This window comes from Arachis ipaensis, chromosome B9 (assembly GCF_059453495.1).
Source record: "Arachis ipaensis isolate K30076 ecotype BB chromosome B9, ASM5945349v1, whole genome shotgun sequence".
Lineage (NCBI taxonomy): Eukaryota > Viridiplantae > Streptophyta > Magnoliopsida > Fabales > Fabaceae > Arachis > Arachis ipaensis.
In genome coordinates, this window is record NC_142444.1 from 84,170,673 (window position 1) to 84,191,046 (window position 20,374).

At 38.8% G+C, this 20,374-nt stretch overlaps 1 non-coding gene across 1 annotated transcript; it reads right to left on the minus strand.

Annotated features, from left to right (window-relative positions):
• Positions 1-8,754: 8,754 nt before the first annotated feature.
• LOC148545270 (small nucleolar RNA R71) lies at positions 8,755-8,862 on the minus strand. The gene has a single exon (XR_015902022.1). It is a non-coding gene; the product is annotated as a small nucleolar RNA R71 (small nucleolar RNA).
• Between the last annotated feature and the right edge of the window lie 11,512 nt (positions 8,863-20,374).

Consider the following 20,374-nt stretch of genomic DNA (forward strand, 5'->3'; position numbering starts at 1 on the left):
CACCACTGTCTCACTTTCTTTCTAATCCCTCTTCTTGGTCAGAACCTCAGCAAAGGGGACATTGATTTCTAACTTCTTAAAAACCTCCAAAAATTTAGAAAACTGTTGATCCTTTGTTACCTTTTGGATTCTTTGGGGATATGGAAGTTTTGGCTTGTATTCAAGCACCGGGGCCTTCGCCTTTGGTGGCTCGGCCTTGACTTGAATAAAGTGAAGGGAGGCGTGCTCAGGGGCGGTTTTCCTGGAGGATTTGGCATCACTTAGGGTTTCTTTATCACCCTCTTCATGACTTTTAGTTTCTGAACCTACCACCTTGCCACTTCTCATACTGATAGCCTTGCATTCCTCACTTGGGGTGTGATTAGGCTTCTCCGCACTTTGCTTGTTCAACTTGTCCACTTGAACTTCCAAGTTTCTAATTGAGGCTTTAATTTCCTGTATGATGCTATTAGTGTTCTTAGAGAGTTTTTCCAAGGCTATCTCCAACTCTGAAGTTCTTCGAGGATCTGAATATGAATTATATGCTTGAAAGGGTTGATATTGATGGCCAAAATTATTCTGAGGAGAGTAGTTATTATTGCTGAACCCGAATTGCCTTTGATTTTGACTCTGATTTCCCTAACCAAAGTTTGGGTGATTTCTCTATTCCGGGTTGTATGTCTTGGAAAAAGGATCATTATTGGCCAGTCTTGAAGAATTACCCATGTAATTTACTTACTCAGGAGGGCTTTGCTCATAACCAAAGTTTCCAAATTGAGACACTCCATCACTCATATCAAAAGAAGGATCTGGGGTAGCAATAGAAGAGACTTGCACACCTCCCAAGTGTTGAGTGATGGCAACTATCTACTGAGACATGGCTTTGTTCTATGCCAAAACATCATCCAAGGCATCTAGCTCCATGACACCTTTCTTCACAGTCCTCTCTGAAGAGTATAAGTACTGATTGTTGGCCACCATCTCAATCAAATCAACGGCCTCATCTGTGGACTTCATAAGCAAAGAACCTCCTGTAGAATTATCCAGAGAAAGCCAGAAAGCATGAGTGATACCATCATAGAAAATCTGTAGTTGTACCTAATCCGTAATAATATCTAGAGGGCACTTCCTGATCTTGGCCTTGTATCTCTTCCAAGCTTCATAGAGAGGCTTTCCTTTAAGCTGTTGATATCAGTCTTCATCTTTTTAGTCAACCTTTGGGGCAGAAAGAATTTGGTCAAAAACTTACTAACCAACTCCACCCAGGTTGCTATACTCTCCTTAGGTTGTGTCTCGAGCCACTGACTAGCTCAATTCCTAACAGCAAACGGGAATAACATCAACCTTTATACCTCAGCAGGAACCCCATTAATCTTGACCGTGTCACATATCCTCAGAAAATTGGATATATGAAAAGATTAGGGTCCTCCTATGGGCTTCTATAGAATAGACAATTTTGTTGCACTAGAGATCTGAGCTAAGGCTTCAACTCAAAATTATTTGCATGCACAACCAGTGGTACAATACTTCCCACATAGCTCCCAGGATTGGGGTTAGTATAAGATGCCAAAGTTCTTCTAGCAGGTGGGACATTGTTGGGATTATTGACCACGAGATTATCATTATTTTCAGCCATGCTGAGGTCAGCGTCCTCCTCATCTTTGTCCCCAAAGATTTCTTGAACTTTCGGAGCTCTAGCTTGCTACCGAAGAGTCATTTCAATCTCAGGATCTTATAGAAGAGACTCTTTATCCTTGTTCTTCTGCATAAACAATTTTGAACAAGGAAAAGTGAGATTCTCATCGTCACAGTGAAGAGAATCCCAGTAAGGTGCACCAAAGTAGAAGAAAAAGAACTAAAATAAATTAAAAAGAAAGGGGCAAAAATTTAAAAGAAAATTAAATTAAAAGGAACGATAATTGAAGGGATTAAAAACAAAAATAAAATGAAATTAGATATAAATAAAATAAAATAAAATAGCAACTAAACAAAAATTGAACTAACTAAAAAGGTCTAATATAGGCAACTAATTAACTGGTAGTTGTTAGTCATGATTATTCCCTGACAACAACACCAAAAACTTGGTGCAGATTTTTGAATACCACAACTTACAGGCAAGTGCACCGGGTCGTACCAAGTAATAACTCATGGTGAGTGAGTGTCGATCCCACGAGAAATAACAGACTAAGCAAGAAATGATTGATTAGCTAATCTAGTTAGACAAGTTGAAATAAGGGGTGATGTTCGAATGGCATAAAAAGCAATGAGTTAAGAAAACTAACAACAGACAGTTGAAAAAATGGTATGAGAATGGAGTTAAGGTTTTGGAGATATTTAAATGTCCAGATTAGTAACAATTATTAACTACCTTGATCATACAATGATTATGTTCATAGTAAACCCCAATTGATTAAATTCCTATTCCTATGCAATCCAATCTCCTCTAATTCAATCGACCATCAATTCTTTGATCACTCAATTGTATTAGAGGTTTAAGTTCAAATTCCAGTTTACACACCATACAACCCTAAGAATTCCAAATCAGAGAGCAGTTATATGTCACGTATCACACTAAGTCCAGATAATTAAAAATTGTGAGGAGTCAGTTTCAAGCTGTAATTCTAATGATATAACTTTTCCAAGACTCAAATAGAATTCAAGTAGAATTAGCGTTATTTTCTAATAATCACTAATTCCTAAGAAGAAGAACAAAACCAATCCTTAAACAATAATCAAGGTATAAATCAAAATTAGAAAAGCAATTAATTATTCATCCATTCAAGTAAACAGAGCTCCTAACCTTAACTATGGAGGTTTAGTTGCTCACCTTGAAGAAAACCCTAGCAGAGAAAAAAGTATAAAAGTATAGAATGAAAATTCGGAGGAGAAAAGTAGTCCCCGCGATGAATTATATAATACTATTTATAGTCCTAATTAAAATAGATTTAAAACTTAAATGAAACCCTAAAGGATTTTTCTAATGGTCTTATGATTTACAAAATCAAATCTTCCAAAAGCCTTGTTGATTAGTTATAAATGTGGTCCCCATCTCCTTGGTACGTGCTTGGCACCAAATGCCAAGTTTTGGGCATTTAGCGCCACCCAAGCAGTGCATCTTGTATGTGCAAAATAGGCTTGGGCACTAAATGCCAAAGTGATGAGCGGATAATTTATACGCTTTTTGGCATTGTTTTTAGTATGTTTTTAGTATATTTTAGTTAGTTTTTATTATGTTTTTATTAGTTTTTAAATAAAAATCACTCTTCTGGACTTTACTATGAGTTTGTGTGTTTTTCTGTGATTTCAGGTATTTTCTGGCTGAAATTGAGGGACCTGAGCAAAAATCTGATTCAGAGGCTGAAAAAGGATTGCAGATGCTGTTGGATTCTGACCTCCCTGCACTCAAAGTGGATTTTCTGGAGCTACAGAAGCCCAATTGGTGCGCTCTCAATTGCATTGGAAAGTAGACATCCTGGGCTTTCTAGCAATTTATAATAGTCTATACTTTGCCTGAGATTTGATGGCCCAAATAGGCGTTCTAAATCAGCTCAAAAATTCTGGCGTTTAACTCCAAAACTGGCACAAAAGCTGGAGTTAAACGCCCAAACTGGCACAAAAGCTGGCGTTTAACTCCAAGAAAAGTCTCTATACGAAAATGCTTCAATGCTCAGCCCAAGCACACACCAAGTGGGCCCGGAAGAAGATTTCTGCATTAATTACTGATTTCTGTAAACCCTAGGCTACTAGTTCTCTATAAAAAGGACCTTTTGCTATTGTATTTTCATACTTTGAATCTTTGATAAGTCTTATGCTATCTTAGACACGTTTGGGAGATGGCCTCACGGACATGCCTGGACCTTGTTCTTATGTATTCTCAACGGTGGAGTTTCTACACACCATATATTAAGGTGTGGAGCTCTACTGTTCCTCATGAATTAATACAAGTACTATTGTTTTTCTATTCAACTAAAGTCTATTTCTTCTCCAAGATATTCATTCGTTCTTCAACTTGATGAATGTGATGATCCGTGACACTCATCATCATTCTCACCTATGAACATGTGCCTGACAACCACCTCTGTTCTACTAGCAATGGCTTGAATACGTATCTCTTGGGTTTCTAATCTAAGATTGGAACCTTCGTGGTATAGGCTAGAATTAATTGCAGCCATTCCTGAGATCCGGAAAGTCTAAACCTTGTCTGTGGTATTCCGAGTAGAATCTGGGAAGGGATGACTGTGACGAGCTTCAAACTCGCGATTGTGGGGCGTGTGACAGACGCAAAAGGATCAATGGATCCTATTCCGACATGATCGAGAACCGACAGCTGATTAGCCGATGTTGTGACAGAGCATCAGGACCATTTTCACTGAGAGGATGGAATGTAGCCATTGACAACGGTGATGCCCAACATAAAGCTTGCCATGGAAAGGAGTATGAATGATTGGAAGAAGGCAATAGGAAAGCAAAGGTTCAAGGGGAACAAAGCATCTTCATATGCTTATCTGAAATCCACCAATGAATTACATAAGTATCTCTATCTTTATTTTATGTTTATTTTCATCACCTTAAACTCCATAATCATTTGAATCCGCCTGACTGAGATTTACAAGATGACCATAGCTTGCTTCAAGCCGACAATCTCCGTGGGATCGACCCTTACTCACGTAAGGTTTATTACTTGGACGACCCAGTGCACTTACTGGTTAGTTGTGCGGAGTTGTGATAAAGAGTTGAGATTACAATTGTGCGTACCAAGTTGTTGGTGCCATTGATGATCACAATTTCGTGCACCAAGTTTTTGGCGCCTGATGAAAAGTCATCTTAGCCTAGTTTCACTAGCCTTTTTCTTTTGTTTTCATTTGAATTATGCACTTTCTTGAGCCATAAGCAAGCCAATTGGGTAGATTTTCATGCTTCCTTTAATTTAATCAACCATAGATGAATTAATGCAATTTCATGAGGTTTTATGCTATAATTGTCACATATTAAGAAAGAATGAATATCTCATGATTTTGAGCATAGCTTTGATGTGTTTGGTTGATTAATGATAGGTGAAGAAAGCTTGGAGAAAGGTTGAAGCAAGAAGGAATGGCTAGGAGGAAGAGAGGACAAAAAGTTTGAGCAAAAGTTTGCCTCAAACTTTAGCTCAAACTTTTGGAATAAGTGAAAATGAACCAGGGAGCAAAAAGCTGGACCAAAAGTTTGCCTCAAACTTTTGTGCAAACTTTTGGGCAAAAAGCTGGAGCAAAAGTTAGCCTCAAACTTTTGTGCAAACTTTTGGACAAAAAGCTGGAGCAAAAGTTAGCCTCAAACTTTTTGGCAAACTTTTGGCATCACAAATCAACACCCTGGAGAGCAAAAGTTTGCGCCAACGTTAGCCCCTAACTTTTTGGCTAACGTTGGCGCATGAACAACACACCCTGGAGAGCAAAAGTTTGCGCCAACGTTAGCCTCTAACTTTTTGGCTAACGTTGGCGCCATGAGTGTGGAAGGGGAGGCCAACGTTGGAGCAAAAGTTTGACCCCAAACTTTTGCCCCAACGTTGATATCAGCAAAAGAGGGTGGCTGATGTGAAAAGTTGGAGTAAAAGTTTGCCTCAAACTTTTACTCAAACTTTTACTCAAGCTTTCATGATTCCAAACCCAGTTCAATTCGGTTCTTCTCCAAACTCCAAGAGCAATCAACCAAGGCCTCTATCAACCCAATTCCATCAAGAGCAAAGGCCCAATTGAAGGCTTGAAGACCATTTGAAGAAAGTGTATAAATAGCATAGGATTTAAGTTTTTAGGGAGCTTTTCTTTTCGGTTTGATTAGTGCACTTAGTAGAGAGCTCATTTTACATTCTAGCATTGTTGTTTTAATTCAAGAGAATTGGGGAGGAGAATTGATCTCTCTTCTTCCTTGTTCTTGCCCAGCACTCTTTAATTTCCTTGCTTCGGATCTTGGGTGGAGAATTGAAGAACTTCTGTTTCAATCTCACCTTGGGGATCTTGTTTAATTTTCTGCTTAATTGAATTTTAGTTTCTGTTACTTGCTCTCTCATCTACTTTCTCTGCAATTTACATTTCCTTTGCAATTACTCTTGTTGGATCTAGGAAGGCATTGAGATCTAGACTTGGTTATCTAGTCTCTTGAGTCCTGAGATCTAAATTCCAATTTTACATCCTCTGTTTAATGCTTTTCATGCTCATTTACAATTCTGTTTTTAGATCCGGTTCAATCCAAGTTATCTTCTACTTCTCTGTTCGTTGCAATTTACTTTTCCTTGTTTAAATTCTGCAAATCCAATTCCCAATTCCCTTTACAATTCAAGCCATTTACATTTCTTGCTCTTTAAGATTCTGCAATTTACATTTCTTGCGTTCTAAGTTTCTGCCATTTAATTTCTTGTTCTTTAAGATTCAGCACTTTAAATTTCAGTTCTCTTTACTTTCATGCAATTTACCCACTCCCTTTACTTTCTCTGCAATTTAAATTCTGCAAATCACAAATCTCTCAACCAAACCTTGATTCGCTTGACTAAATCAACCACTAAACTAAAATTGCTCAATCCTTCAATCCCTGTGGGATCGACCTCACTCCCGTGAGTTATTATTACTTGATGCGACCCGGTGCACTTGCCGGTGAGTTTTGTGTCGGATCGTTTTCCGCTACATCAGTGCCGTTGCCGGGGATTGTTCGAGTTTGGACAACTGACGGTTCATCTTGTTGCTTAGATTAGGTATCTTTTCTTCAGAATTTTTAAGAATGAATTCTAGAGTTTCAAGGTGATGTTCCCACCATCACAAAAGCTGATTGATTCTCATCAATTTAGCTATTGAATGTAATGTCCTGCTGAAGCTTGGCCAAACATGTTTAATCCTTTTTAGACTGAAGCTTTAGACTAACATTGCATGATTCCTGGAATTCTTATTAAAAGTTTTGATTCTCTTTATTTTCTTTTTCATATAAGTTTTGAAAATAAAAAAAAAAATTATAAAACCATAAAAAATATATTTTATGTTTCTTGTTTGAGTCTAGTATCAATTTTTAAGTTTGGTGTCAATTGCATGACTTTCTTCTTCTTGCATTTTTCGAATTTATACATATTGTTCTTCATTGATCTTCAAGTTGTTCTTGATGATTTCATTGCTCTGATCTTTAAATTCTCTTGTTTAGTATGTTTTGTTGTTTTTTATATGCATTTTTACATTGTTATAGTCCTTAGTATACAAACTTTTAAGTTTGGTGTCTTACATGCATTGTTTCTTTGATCTTAGTTGCATTTTTATTGATTTCCATCATCAAAAATTCAAAAATATTTTTTAAAAAACTATGTCTTTTCAAGTCAATAATACAGAGAATTGAAGATTCAGAACATTCAGCAGAGGAATTAAACAAAAAAAGCTGGGCGTTCAAAACGCCCAGTGAAGAAGGAAAACTGGCGTTTAAATGCCAGCCAGGGCACCTGGCTGGGCGTTTAACGCCCAAAAAGGTAGAGTTTTGGGCGTTAAACGCCAGAATGGGCACCATTCTGGGCGTTTAACGCCAGGATGACACTAGAGGGAAGATTTTGTTTTTAATTCACATTTTTTTCAAGTTTTCATAATTTTTCAAAATCAAATCTTTTTCAAATCATGTCTTTTCCATCATATCTCTTTCAAAATCAATTTCTTTCCATTTTATATTCATTTTTACTATTTTCAAAAATCCTTGCTTCAATTCAAGATTTACTTCAAAAATTTTCAAGTTGTTACTTGCCTATTAAGAAAGGATCAAATTTTAAATTTTAGAATCATATCTTTTAATTTCTTGTTAGTCAAGTAATCAACTTTAGTTTTAAAACTTTCTCTTTTTTAATTTGATTTTCAATCATATCTTCTCAATCATATCTTTTCAATCACACCCTTTTTCAAAATTAATTTTCAATCATATCTTTTTAATTTCTGATTTCAAAATTTTTTTCAAAAATCATGATTTCTTTCTCAATCTTAGTTTTCGAAAACCAATTACCAAATTTTCAAAATCTCTTACTTTAATTTCAAAAATTTCTTCCCCTCTTCTTACATCCTTCTATTTAAGGGACTAAGACTCCTCCTCAAGGTACAATTCGAAATCCCTCCTTCTTTATATGTTTGAATTCTCCTCCATCTACCTCCTCCTTCTATTCTTCTTTTCCTCTGACACCTCAAGGAATCTCTATACTGTGACATAGAGGATTCCCTACTTTCTTGTTCTCTTCTCTTTCATATGAGCAGGAACAAAGATAAAGGCATACTTGTTCAAGCTGATCCTGAACCTGAAAGGACCTTGAAGAGAAAGCTAAGAGAAGCTAAAGAACAATTCTCTTTAGAGGGCCTAACAGAACTCTTCAAAGAAGAAGAAACCATGGCAGCCGAAAACAACAACAATGCCAACAATGCAAGGAAGGTGCTTGGTGACTTTACTGCACCTACTCCTGATTTCTATGGGAGAAGCATCTCAATCCCTGCCATTGGAGCAAACAACTTTGAGCTTAAGCCTCAATTAGTTTCTCTAATGCAACAGAATTGCAAGTTTCATGGACTTCCATTGGAAGATCCTCATCAGTTCTTAGCTGAGTTCTTGCAAATATGTGACATTGTCAAGACCAATGGGGTTGACCCTGAAGTCTACAGACTTATGCTCTTTCCTTTTGCTGAAAGAGACAGAGCTAGGACATGGTTGGATTCACAACCTAAAGAAAGCCTAAACTCTTGGGAAAAGCTAGTCAATGCCTTCTTGGCAAAGTTCTTTCCACCTCAAAAATTGAGTAAGCTTAGAGTGGAAGTTCAAACCTTTAGACAGAAGGATGGTGAGTCCCTCTATGAAGCTTGGGAGAGATCCAAGCAATTGATCAGAAGGTGCCCTTCTGACATGCTTTCAGAATGGAGCATCATAGGAATCTTCTATGATGGTCTGTCAGAACTATCCAAGATGTCATTGGATAGCTCTGCTGGAGGATCTCTTCATCTGAAGAAGATGCCTGCAGAAGCTCAAGAACTCATTGAAATGGTTGCAAATAACCAATTCATGTACACTTCTGAAAGGAATCCTGTGAATAATGGGACAACTCAGAAGAAAGGAGTCCTTGAGATTGATACTCTGAATGCCATATTGGCTCAGAATAAAATATTGACCCAACAAGTCAATATGATTTCTCAGAGTCTGTCTGAAATGCAAGCAGCAATAGGCAGTACTAAGGAAGCTTCCTCTGAAGAAGAAGCTTATGATCCTGAGAACCCAACAATGGAAGAGGTGAATTACATGGGAGAATCCTATAGAAACACCTATAATCCTTCTTGGAGAAATCATCCAAATCTCTCATGGAAGGATCAACAGAGACCTCAACAAGGTTTCAACAACAACAATGGTGGAAGAAACAGGTTTAGCAATGGCAAGCCTTTTCCATCATCTTCTCAGCAACAGATAGAGAATTCTAAGCAGAGCCCCTCTGACTTAACAACCATTGTCTCTGATCTAATCAAAACCAGTCAAAGTTTCATGACTGAAACAAGGTCCTCCATTAGAAATTTGGAGGCACAATTGGGTCAACTGAGTAAGAAAATTACTGAACTCCCTCCTAACACTCTTCCAAGCAATACAGAAGAGAATCCAAAAAGAGAGTGCAAGGCCATAACCACATCTCACATGGCCGAACTTGGAGAGGAGGAAGAGGCAGTGATTCCCACTGAGGAAGACCTCAATGGACGCCCATTGACCTCCATGGAGTTCCCTAATGAGGAACCATGGGAATCTGAGGCTCATTCTGAGACCATAGAGATTCCATTGAATTTACTTCTGCCTTTTATAAGCTCTGATGAGTATTCTTCCTCTGAAGAGGATGAAGATGTTACTGAAGAGCAAGTTGCTAAGTACCTTGGAGCAATCATGAAGCTAAATGCCAATTTATTTGGTAATGAGACTTGGGAGAATGAACCTCCATTGCTCATCAAAGAACTGGATGACTTGACTAGGCAGAGATTACCTCAAAAGAGACAGGACCCTGGAAAGTTCTCAATCCCTTGTACCATAGGCACCATGACCTTTGAGAAGGCTCTGTGTGACCTAGGGTCAAGCATAAACCTTATGCCTCTCTCTGTAATGAAGAAGCTAGGGATCATTGAGGTACAAGCTGCAAGAATCTCACTAGAGATGGCAGACAATTCAAAGAAACAGGCTTATGGACTTGTAGAGGATGTCTTGGTAAAGGTTGAAGACCATTACATCCCTGCTGATTTCATAGTCCTAGAGACTGGGAACTGTATGGATGAATCCATCATCCTTGGTAGACCCTTCCTAGCCACAGCAAAAGCTGTGATTGATGTTGACAGAGGAGAATTTATCATTCAAGTGAATGGAGACTCCCTTGTGTTTAAAGCTCAAGGATATCCCTCTGTCACCATGGAGAGGAAGCATGAAGAGCTTTTCTCAATACAGAGTCAAATAGAGCCCCCACATTCAAACTCTAAGTTTGGTGTTAGGAGGTTCCAACATTGCTCTGAACATCTGTGAGGCTCCATGAGAGCCACTGTCATGCTATTGACATTAAAGAAATGCTTGTTGGGAGGCAACCCAATCGTTACTATTCTATGTTAAATTTCTATTTTCCTTTGTTATTTTATGTTTTCTGTAGGTTGATGATCATGTGAAGTCACAAAAACAATTGAAAAAGCAAAAACAAAGTGAAAAACAGAATGAAAATAGAACACCCTGGAGGAGAAACTTACTGGCGTTTAAATGCCAGTAAGGGTAGCAGAATGGGCGTTAAACGCCCAGTCTGGCTCCATTCTGGGTGTTTAACGCCAGAAAAGGGCACCAGACTGGCGTTTAACGCCAGGAATGAGCAAGAAGCTGGCGTTAAATGCCAGAAATGGGTAGCAGCCTGGCGTTTAATGCCAGGATTGGCAGAAAGGGGCGTTTTGCACGCCACATGGTGCAGGGATGAGAAATCCTTGACACCTCAGGATCTGTGGACCCCACAGGATCCCCACCTACCCCACCTCTCTCTCTCTCTCTTCTTCACCCATTCACCAATCACCTCAATACCTCTTCCCCAAAAACCCCTCACCTATCAAATCCCACCATTCTCTTCACCACTCACATCCATCCTTCATAAAACCCCACCTACCTTACCATTCAAATTCAAACCACTTTCCCTCCCAAACCCTCCCTCTATAGCCGAACCATACACACCCCTCTCACCCCTATATAAACCCATCTTCACTCCTTTATTTTCACACAACCTAAATAACACTTCTCCCCCTTGGCCGAATCACAAAGCCCACTCCATCTCCTCTATTTTTTCTTCTTCTACCCTCTTCTTTCTTCTTTTGCTCGAGGACGAGCAACCTTCTAAGTTTGGTGTGGTAAAAGCTAAAGCTTTTTGTTTTTCCATAACCATTTATGGCATCAAAAGCCGGAGAAACCTCTAGAAAGAGGAAAGGGAAGGCAAAAGCTTCCACCTCCGAGTCATGGGAGATGGAGAGATTCCTCTCAAGGGTGCATCAAAACCACTTCTATGAAGTTGTGGCCAAGAAGAAAGTGATTCCCGAGGTCTCTTTCAAACTCAAAAAGAATGAGTATCCGGAGATCCGACATGAGATCCGAAGAAGAGGTTGGGAAGTTCTCACCAACCCCATTTAACAAGTCGGGATCTTAATGGTTCAAGAGTTCTATGCCAATGCATGGATCACCAAGAACCATGATCAAAGTATGAACCCGGACCCTAAGAATTGGCTTACAATGGTTCGGGGGAATTACTTAGATTTTAGTCCGAAAAATGTAAGGTTGGCATTCAACTTGCCTATGATGCAAGGAGATGCACACCCATACACAAGAAGGGTCAACTTTGATCAAAGGTTGGACCAAGTCCTCATGGACATATGTGAAGAGGGCGCTCAATGGAAGCGAGATTCAAGAGGGAAGCCGGTTCAACTAAGAAGGCATGACCTCAAGCCCGTGGCTAGGGGATGGTTGGAGTTCATCCAACGCTCAATCATTCCCACTAGCAACCGGTCCGAAGCTACTATAGACCGGGCTATCATGATACATAGCATCATGATTGGAGAGGAAGTAGAAGTTTATGAGGTTATATCCCAAGAACTCTACAAGGTGGCATACAAGTCCTCTCCTTTGGCAAGGTTAGCCTTCCCTCATCTCATTTGTCACCTTTGCAATTCGGTTGGAATTGACATAGAGGGAGACATTCTCATTGATGAGGACAAACCCATCACTAAGAAAAGGATGGAGCAAACAAGAGAACCTTATCAAGAGCATGAGGAAATTCCTCATCATGAAATCCCTAAGATACCTCAAGGGATACATCTTCCTCCACAAAACTATTGGGAGCAAATCAACACCTCCCTAGGAGAATTGAGTTCCAACATGGGACAACTAAGGATGGAGCACCAAGAGCATTCCATCCTCCTCCATGAAATTAGAGAAGATCAAAGAACCATGAGAGAGGAGCAACAAAGGCAAGGAAGAGACATTGAGGAGCTCAAGCACTCCATAAGATCTTCTAGAGGAAGAACAAGTCGCCATCACTAAGGTGGACCCATTCTTTAATTTCCTTGTTCTTTATTTTCTATTTTTCGAAAATTATGCTTTATGTTTATCTATGTTTGTGTCTTTATTACATGATCATTAGTGTCTTAGTGTCTATGCCTTAAAGCTATGAAAATGAATCCATCACCTTTCTTAAATGAAAAATGTTTTTAATTGAAAAAGAAAAAGAAGTGCATGAATTTCAAATTTTAAAACAGTTTAATTATCTTGATGTAGTAGCAATACTATTATTTTTCTGAATGAATGCTTGAACAGTGCATATTTTTGAATTTGATTGTTTATGAATGTTAAAATTGTTGGCTCTTGAAAGAATAAAAGGAAAAGGAGAAATGTTATCTGATGATCTGAAAAATCATAAAATTGATTCTTGAAGCAAGAAAAAGCAGTGAAAAGCTTGCAAAAAAAAAAAGGAAAAGCAAGCAGAAAAAGCCAATACCCCTTTAAACCAAAAGGAAAGGGTGATAAAAAGGATCCAAGGCTTTGAGCATCAGTGGATAGGAGGGCCCACAGGAATAAAATCCTGGCCTAAGCGGCTAAACCAAGCTGTCCCTAACCATGTGCTTGTGGCGTGAAGGTGTCAAGTGAAAACTTGAGATTGAGCGGTTAAAGTCGAGGTCCAAAGCAAAAAGAAGAGTGTGCTTAAGAACCCTGGACACCTCTAATTGGGGACTCTAGCAAAGCTGAGTCACAATCTGAAAAGGTTCACCCAGTTATGTGTCTGTGGCATTTATGTATCCGGTGGTAATACTGGAAAACAAAGTGCTTAGGGCCACGGCCAAGACTCATAAAGTAGCTGTGTTCAAGAATCAACATACTTAACTAGGAGAGTCAGTAACACTATCTGGATTCTGAGTTCCTATAGATGCCAATCATTCTGAACTTCAAGGGATAAAGTGAGATGCCAAAACTGTTCAGAAGCAAAAAGCTAAAAGCCCCGCTCATCTAATTAATACTGATCTTCATAGATGTTTTTGAATTCATTGTATATTCTCTTCTTTTTCATCCTATTTGATTTTCAGTTGCTTGGGGACAAGCAACAATTTAAATTTGGTGTTGTGATGAGCAGATAATTTATACGCTTTTTGGCATTGTTTTTAGTATGTTTTTAGTATATTTTAGTTAGTTTTTATTATGTTTTGATTAGTTTTTAAATAAAAATCACTCTTCTGGACTTTACTATGAGTTTGTGTGTTTTTCTATGATTTCAGGTATTTTCTGGCTGAAATTGAGGGACCTGAGCAAAAATCTAATTTAGAGGCTGAAAAAGGACTGCAGATGCTGTTGGATTCTGACCTCCCTGCGCTCAAAGTAGATTTTCTGGCGCTACAGAAGTCCAATTGGCACGCTCTCAATTGCGTTGGAAAGTAGACATCTTGGGCTTTCCAGCAATATATAATAGTTCATACTTTGCCCGAGATTTTATGGCCCAAACAGGCGTTCAAATTCAGCTCAAGAATTCTGGCGTTTAACTCCAAAACTGGCACAAAAGCTGGAGTTAAACGCCCAAACTGGCACAAAAGCTGGCGTTTAACTCCAAGAAAAGTCTCTACACAAAAATGCTTCAATGCTCAGTCCAAGCACACACCAAGTGGGCCCGGAAGAAGATTTCTGCATTAATTACTGATTTCTGTAAACCCTAGGCTACTAGTTCTCTATAAAAAGGACCTTTTGCTATTGTATTTTCATACTTTGAATCTTTGATAAGTCTTATGCTATCTTAGACACGTTTGGGAGATGGCCTCACGGCCATGCCTGGACCTTGTTCTTATGTATTCTCAACGGTGGAGTTTCTACACACCATAGTTTAAGGTGTGGAGCTCTGCTGTTCCTCATGAATTAATACAAGTACTATTGTTTTTCTATTCAACTAAAGTCTATTTCTTCTCCAAGATATTCATTCGTTCTTCAACTTGATGAATGTGATGATCCGTGACACTCATCATCATTCTCACCTATGAACATGTGCCTGACAACCACCTCTGTTCTACTAGCAATGGCTTGAATGCGTATCTCTTGGGTTTCTAATCTAAGATTGGAACCTTCGTGGTATAGGCTAGAATTAATGGCAGCCATTCCTGAGATCCAGAAAGTCTAAACCTTGTCTGTGGTATTCCGAGTAGGATCTGGGAAGGGATGACTGTGACGAGCTTCAAACTCGCGATTGTGGGGCGTGTGACAAACGCAAAAGGATCAATGGATCCTATTCCGACATGATCGAGAACCGACAGCTGATTAGCCGATGTTGTGACAGAGCATCAGGACCATTTTCACTGAGAGGATGGGATGTAGCCATTGACAACGGTGATGCCCAACATAAAGCTTGCCATGGAAAGGAGTATGAATGATTGGAAGAAGGCAATAGGAAAGCAGAGGTTCAAGGGGAACAAAGCATCTTCATATGCTTATCTGAAATCCACCAATGAATTACATAAGTATTTCTATCTTTATTTTATGTTTATTTTCATCACCTTAAACTCCATAATCATTTGAATCCGCCTGACTGAGATTTACAAGATGACCATAGCTTGCTTCAAGCCGACAATCTCCGTGGGATCGACCCTTACTCACCTAAGGTTTATTACTTGGACGACCCAGTGCACTTGCTGGTTAGTTGTGCGGAGTTGTGATAGAGAGTTGAGATTACAATTATGCGTACCAAGTTGTTGGCGCCATTGATGATCACAATTTCGTGCACCACGAAGGTTGGGCGTTTAGGGCCAGGTCTCCCGAGTCCAACAATAAGTTACATAGCCTTAGGCGCTAAACGCCGAGTCGTGGCATTTAGCCCCAACCTTCCTGAGATGAATGGTCCAATTGGAATCTTTTGGTCGTACGTACGCGCAACACATGCGTACGCAGGATCTTCCTTTTGCTCCAGTGATACGTACGCATGGATGATGCGTACGCATGGTCCTCATTTTCTTCTTTATGCCCTCTTTCACTAATTCTTCACCAGAAAACCACCTGAAATCAGTCAAATGCTACATAACTCAAAGTAGTGTCCAATGGGGGGCTAGTCTACTAAAATCCATTAACAAATCAACAGAAAAACTATATTAATCACATAGAAAAGATACCAATGATTCCCACGCATCATCATGTACAACCGTGTGTACGCACAACCCTAAAGAACTCCAAACTCCATTTCTTCATAAATTCTCCACTTTTACATATTTTTCCCTACTTCTTCAATCCATACTTACCTTGTAAGCTTGAAATCACTCAACAAATACATCAAGGCATCAAATGAAATTAAAGTGAATAAAATTTAGCAAATTAAGGGTCTAAAAAGCATGATTTTACTTTTAAGAACAATTTAGGAAGAATTCATAAAACCATGCTATTTCAATAAATAAATGTAGGAAAAGTTGATAAAATTCACTCAATTCGACACAAGATAAACCATAAAATTATAGTTTATCAACCTTCCCACACTTAAACAAAGCATGTCCTCATGCTAAATGATAAACCACAATTTTATGGTTTATCTTGTATCAAATTTGGTGGATTTTATCAACTTTTCCCATATTTATTCACTAAAATTGCATGGTTTTGTGAATTTCTCCTAAATTGTGCTTAAGAGTGAAAACATGCTTTTTAGGCCTTAAAATTGCTAAATTTAATTCACCTTAATTCCATTTGATGCCTTGATATATTTGTTGAGTGATTCTAGGTTTATAAGGCAAGGATTGGATTGAAGGAGTGAAAAAAAAGCATGCAAAATGGAGAATTCGTGAAGAAATGAGGAATTAGAGAAATTCATGGCGATGCATATGCGTGACCCACGCGTACACGTGAGCAGGAAATTTGCCAGGCCATGCGTACGCATGACCCACGTGTACGCGTGACAAGCAACACGTGACCTCATTAAAGAAAATACGCTGGGGGTGATTTCTGAGCTCAACCAGGCCCAATCCAACCCATTTCTAATGCTATTGAACCTAAGGATTGAAGAAGGATGAACCAAGCAGTCATATTTTAGTTTTCATCATGTTTTAGGTTAGGTTTCTAGAGAGAGAAGCTTGGTGCTTGAATTTGTGACTCGCACAACTGAACCGGCAAGTGCACTGGGTCGTCCAAGTAATACCTCAGGTGAGTTAGGGTTGAATCCCACGAGGATTGTCGGATTGAACAAACTGTGGTTATCCTGCAGATCTTAGTCAGGCGAATAGAAAATATGGTTGTTGTTGAATGCGCATAAAATAATTAAAGGAAGCAATAACAAAATAGCAAAGAAAAAATAATGATAAATCAGTTAAGGTTTCGGAGATGCTTTATCTTTCTGGATCAACTTATTGACTACTTCAATAATGAATGATTCATTCAATGGCAAAGTTGTAAGTGATTAACTCATGTCCTCTCATCAAGTTAATCTCCCCTAAACCATAGCTACTTTGAGTAACTCATGTCCTCTCATCAAATTAGCTCATAGTGCTTCACTATAGCAGAAGATGAAGCCCATTGATAAACCCCAATTTTGTGGTTTATCTTGTGCTTAATTTGAGGGATTTTATCACCTTTTCTCACATTTATTCAATGAAATAGCATGGTTTTGTAATTCTCACTTAAATTGTGCTTAAGTATGAAAACATGCTTTTTAGGCCCTAAAATAGCTAAATTTAATCCACTTTAATTCCATTCGATGCCTTGACATGTTTGTTGAGTGATTTCAGGTTCATAAAGCAAGTATTGGATGGAAGAAGTGAGGAGAAAAGCATGCAAAGTGGGAGAACTCATGAAGAAATGAAGGAACCATTGTCAAGCCTGACCTCTTCGCACTCAAATGACCATAACTTGAGCTACAGAGGTCCAAATGAGGCGGTTCTAGTTGCATTAGAAAGCTAACATCCGGGGCTTCGAAATGATATAAAATTTGCCATATGTTGCCTGATGCATAGGGGTGTGCACGCGCCATGTACTTGCGCGCGCCGATAGAGCACGTGGGTCCACAAAAGAGAAATCGTGGCCAGCGATTTCTAGCTCATTTTGGGCCCAATCCAACTTATTTCTGATGCTATTGAATCCAAGTATTGAGGGGAGAATGAACCAAATAGTCATAGTTTAGTTTTCATCATGTTTTAGGGTAGAATTCTAGAGAGAGAGGCTCTCTCCTCTCTCTAGACTTAGGATAGAAATTAGGGTAAAGTTAGGTTAATCACTCTCAAATTTCTCTTTCAATTCTTGTTTTTATTTTAGTTCTCATTATATTTTAGTGATCTATTGTCTCAATCTTCTTAGTTTCTCTTGTTAGTTTCTTGCTTTATTCTCTTTTATGTTGATGAACATTGTTGGATCTTGATTTCTTTTAATGCAATTTTATATTTCTATGTCTCTTTTATATTGATCTTGATTGTTATTATTGATTTCTTGCTTATGTTAGTTATGGGTTTCATTAATTCTTGCATGTTGTGATGTTTACTTTTCTTGCACTCTAGGTGTTTGATATAATGTTTCCTTTAGTTCTTGAGTAGTTTTCTTTACTCTTGGCCTAGGCTAAGGGAATTGAGTGACCTTGAGTCATTGGGTCTCATCGAATTGGTGATTTGAGAACCCTTGGTGATCAATTTGATACTCATTGACGTCAACCCACTACTAATCTAATTAGTAGGTAGGTTGGGACTTATGGGTTGATGTGATCAAGCCTATTTGACGTACTTCAAGCCTAGGAGTAGATATTACGTACTTAAGGCTTTGGAAGTAGACTTAATAGGTTGGCCTCTCATAATTATCAATATTTGGTATGTAGACAAGGATGGTGATCTCAATTACCTATGTCTAGCCAAGGGCTCTTTTCCTTTATTTTATTAGTTCTTATCATTTTACTTTCTTGTCATTTAATTTTTCTTGCCACTTAATTTCTTGAAAAAACATAAAACCAACCCACTTACCCCCCTTCATAGCCAATAATTGAGCACTTCATTGCAATTTCTTGTGAGATGACCCGGAGTCTAAATACTTCGGTTAATTCTTATTTGGGGTTTGTACATGTGACAACCAAAATTTTTGCATGAAAGGACTATTGTTTGGTTTACAAACTATACTTTACAACGAGAATTCATTAGTGGAATTCTAGACCACACAAAAGTTCGTTCATCAAAATTAATGGCGCCGTTGTCGGGGAGTTGCAATGGTGTTATATTATTGGCTATTATGAATATTGTGAATATATTTGCCTTTTGCTTATTTGTTAGTTTTTGTTAGGTTTAGGACTTTGTTGCTTATTTTTGTTAGCTTTTGTTTTCATTTGCTATTATGAATTCTCACCCCTTTGGCTATGAGTTTGGTTCAAATTATATTGTAGGAAATGGGAGCTACAATGAGGATGTGCATCAAGGATGGAACAATCAAAGGTGGAGAGAGCCTCAAAGGATTGATCACCCTTCTTGGCAACAACCTCCTCCGGTTTCTTATGGGTATAATTCTAATCCTAATACATATCAATCTAATAGATATGGTGACCCTTATTGTAATTGTCAACAACCACCACCACATACCTATGAACCACCCCCTCAACATGGTTTTGAACCACCTTACTCACAAGCCCCCTACCACCAAACACCTCATTATGACCCTAATCCTTATCCATCATACCAACCACCTTATGAACTATATGAACCACACATAGAACCACCACATTTCCAACACAATTACTCTCAAGAACCACCTCAATATACACCATCTCTATACCCTTACCAAGATAAACCAACTTCCAATTATGAAACCTCCTTCCCAAACAATGAACCTTCTTTTTCCACACCACCTCCAATGGATGATCCTCTCCAAGAATGTGTTAGTTCTTACATTCGAAGGGAAGAAGAGAACCAAAAGGAGTTTAAGGAGCTAGAAGCCAAGATGGATATCCTAGCAGAAGCCGTTAGCAATATGGTCTCCTCCCGCCTAAGCCTATGTGATCAAGGAACTCCCGTTGTTGAATGTGGAGTAGCAATCAAGGAGCATAGTGAGGGAGTGAGTTTAGAGCTTCAAGGTGAAGAAGAAGAGTTGAAGCAAGAATTGCCACAAGGGGAAGAAGTCGAGATAAATGAGCTGGAAGAAGTGGTTGAAAACATAGGAGATATTGGAAGTCCATGGGAATGTAGAATTAGAGAGTCCTCTTCCAAGATGCTTGATGTTGATGTTGAGGAGGGTGTACAACCTCCAAAGCATATCATGATTGAAGACTTTGAAGAGGTTGATCAAGAAATGGATTCAATCATTGAGGAGTTCCTATCTACAATTGAATCCTCTCCCATTGGGCTTGAAATTGAGGTCAAAGAAGAAGATACCTCACCTCCGATACCCTTGGTGAGCAATGAAGAAGCAATTGAATTGGAAGCGAGCCACCAAGAGGAAGAGGTTGAAGTTGAGGAAAGTTGTAAAGAGGTGGAGATAGTCAAGGAAGAGCACAAGGGAGTGGAGCTTGCAAGATCATTGGGACCACCCCTTCCTAAGTCACCATCCTACACAACATTCAAGTGGGTAAAATTCTTATCTCTAATCTTTACTTTCCCACTTGAATATAGTTTGATTGAAAATGATGGTCAACTTAGAGCTCTTTGTGGAGTTAAGAGTAAGAGAGAGTTGTGTAGTGGTTGGAAACATCGCTCTAAGTTCATGATGGTTGCGTGCTCCAAGTTGAATAATAATGGTTGGTGTAGAACCAAATTGCATGGGTCTAGGAGAATGTTTGGATGCTTAATTGAGAATTCTAAGGTCATGCCACCCAATTGGAATCATGATGATCAATTTGAAGATGGGTGTCAAAACAAAGTGTGGGATCCCGGATCGCACGAGGAGAATCAAATTTGGGAGCCCATGGCTTGTGTGG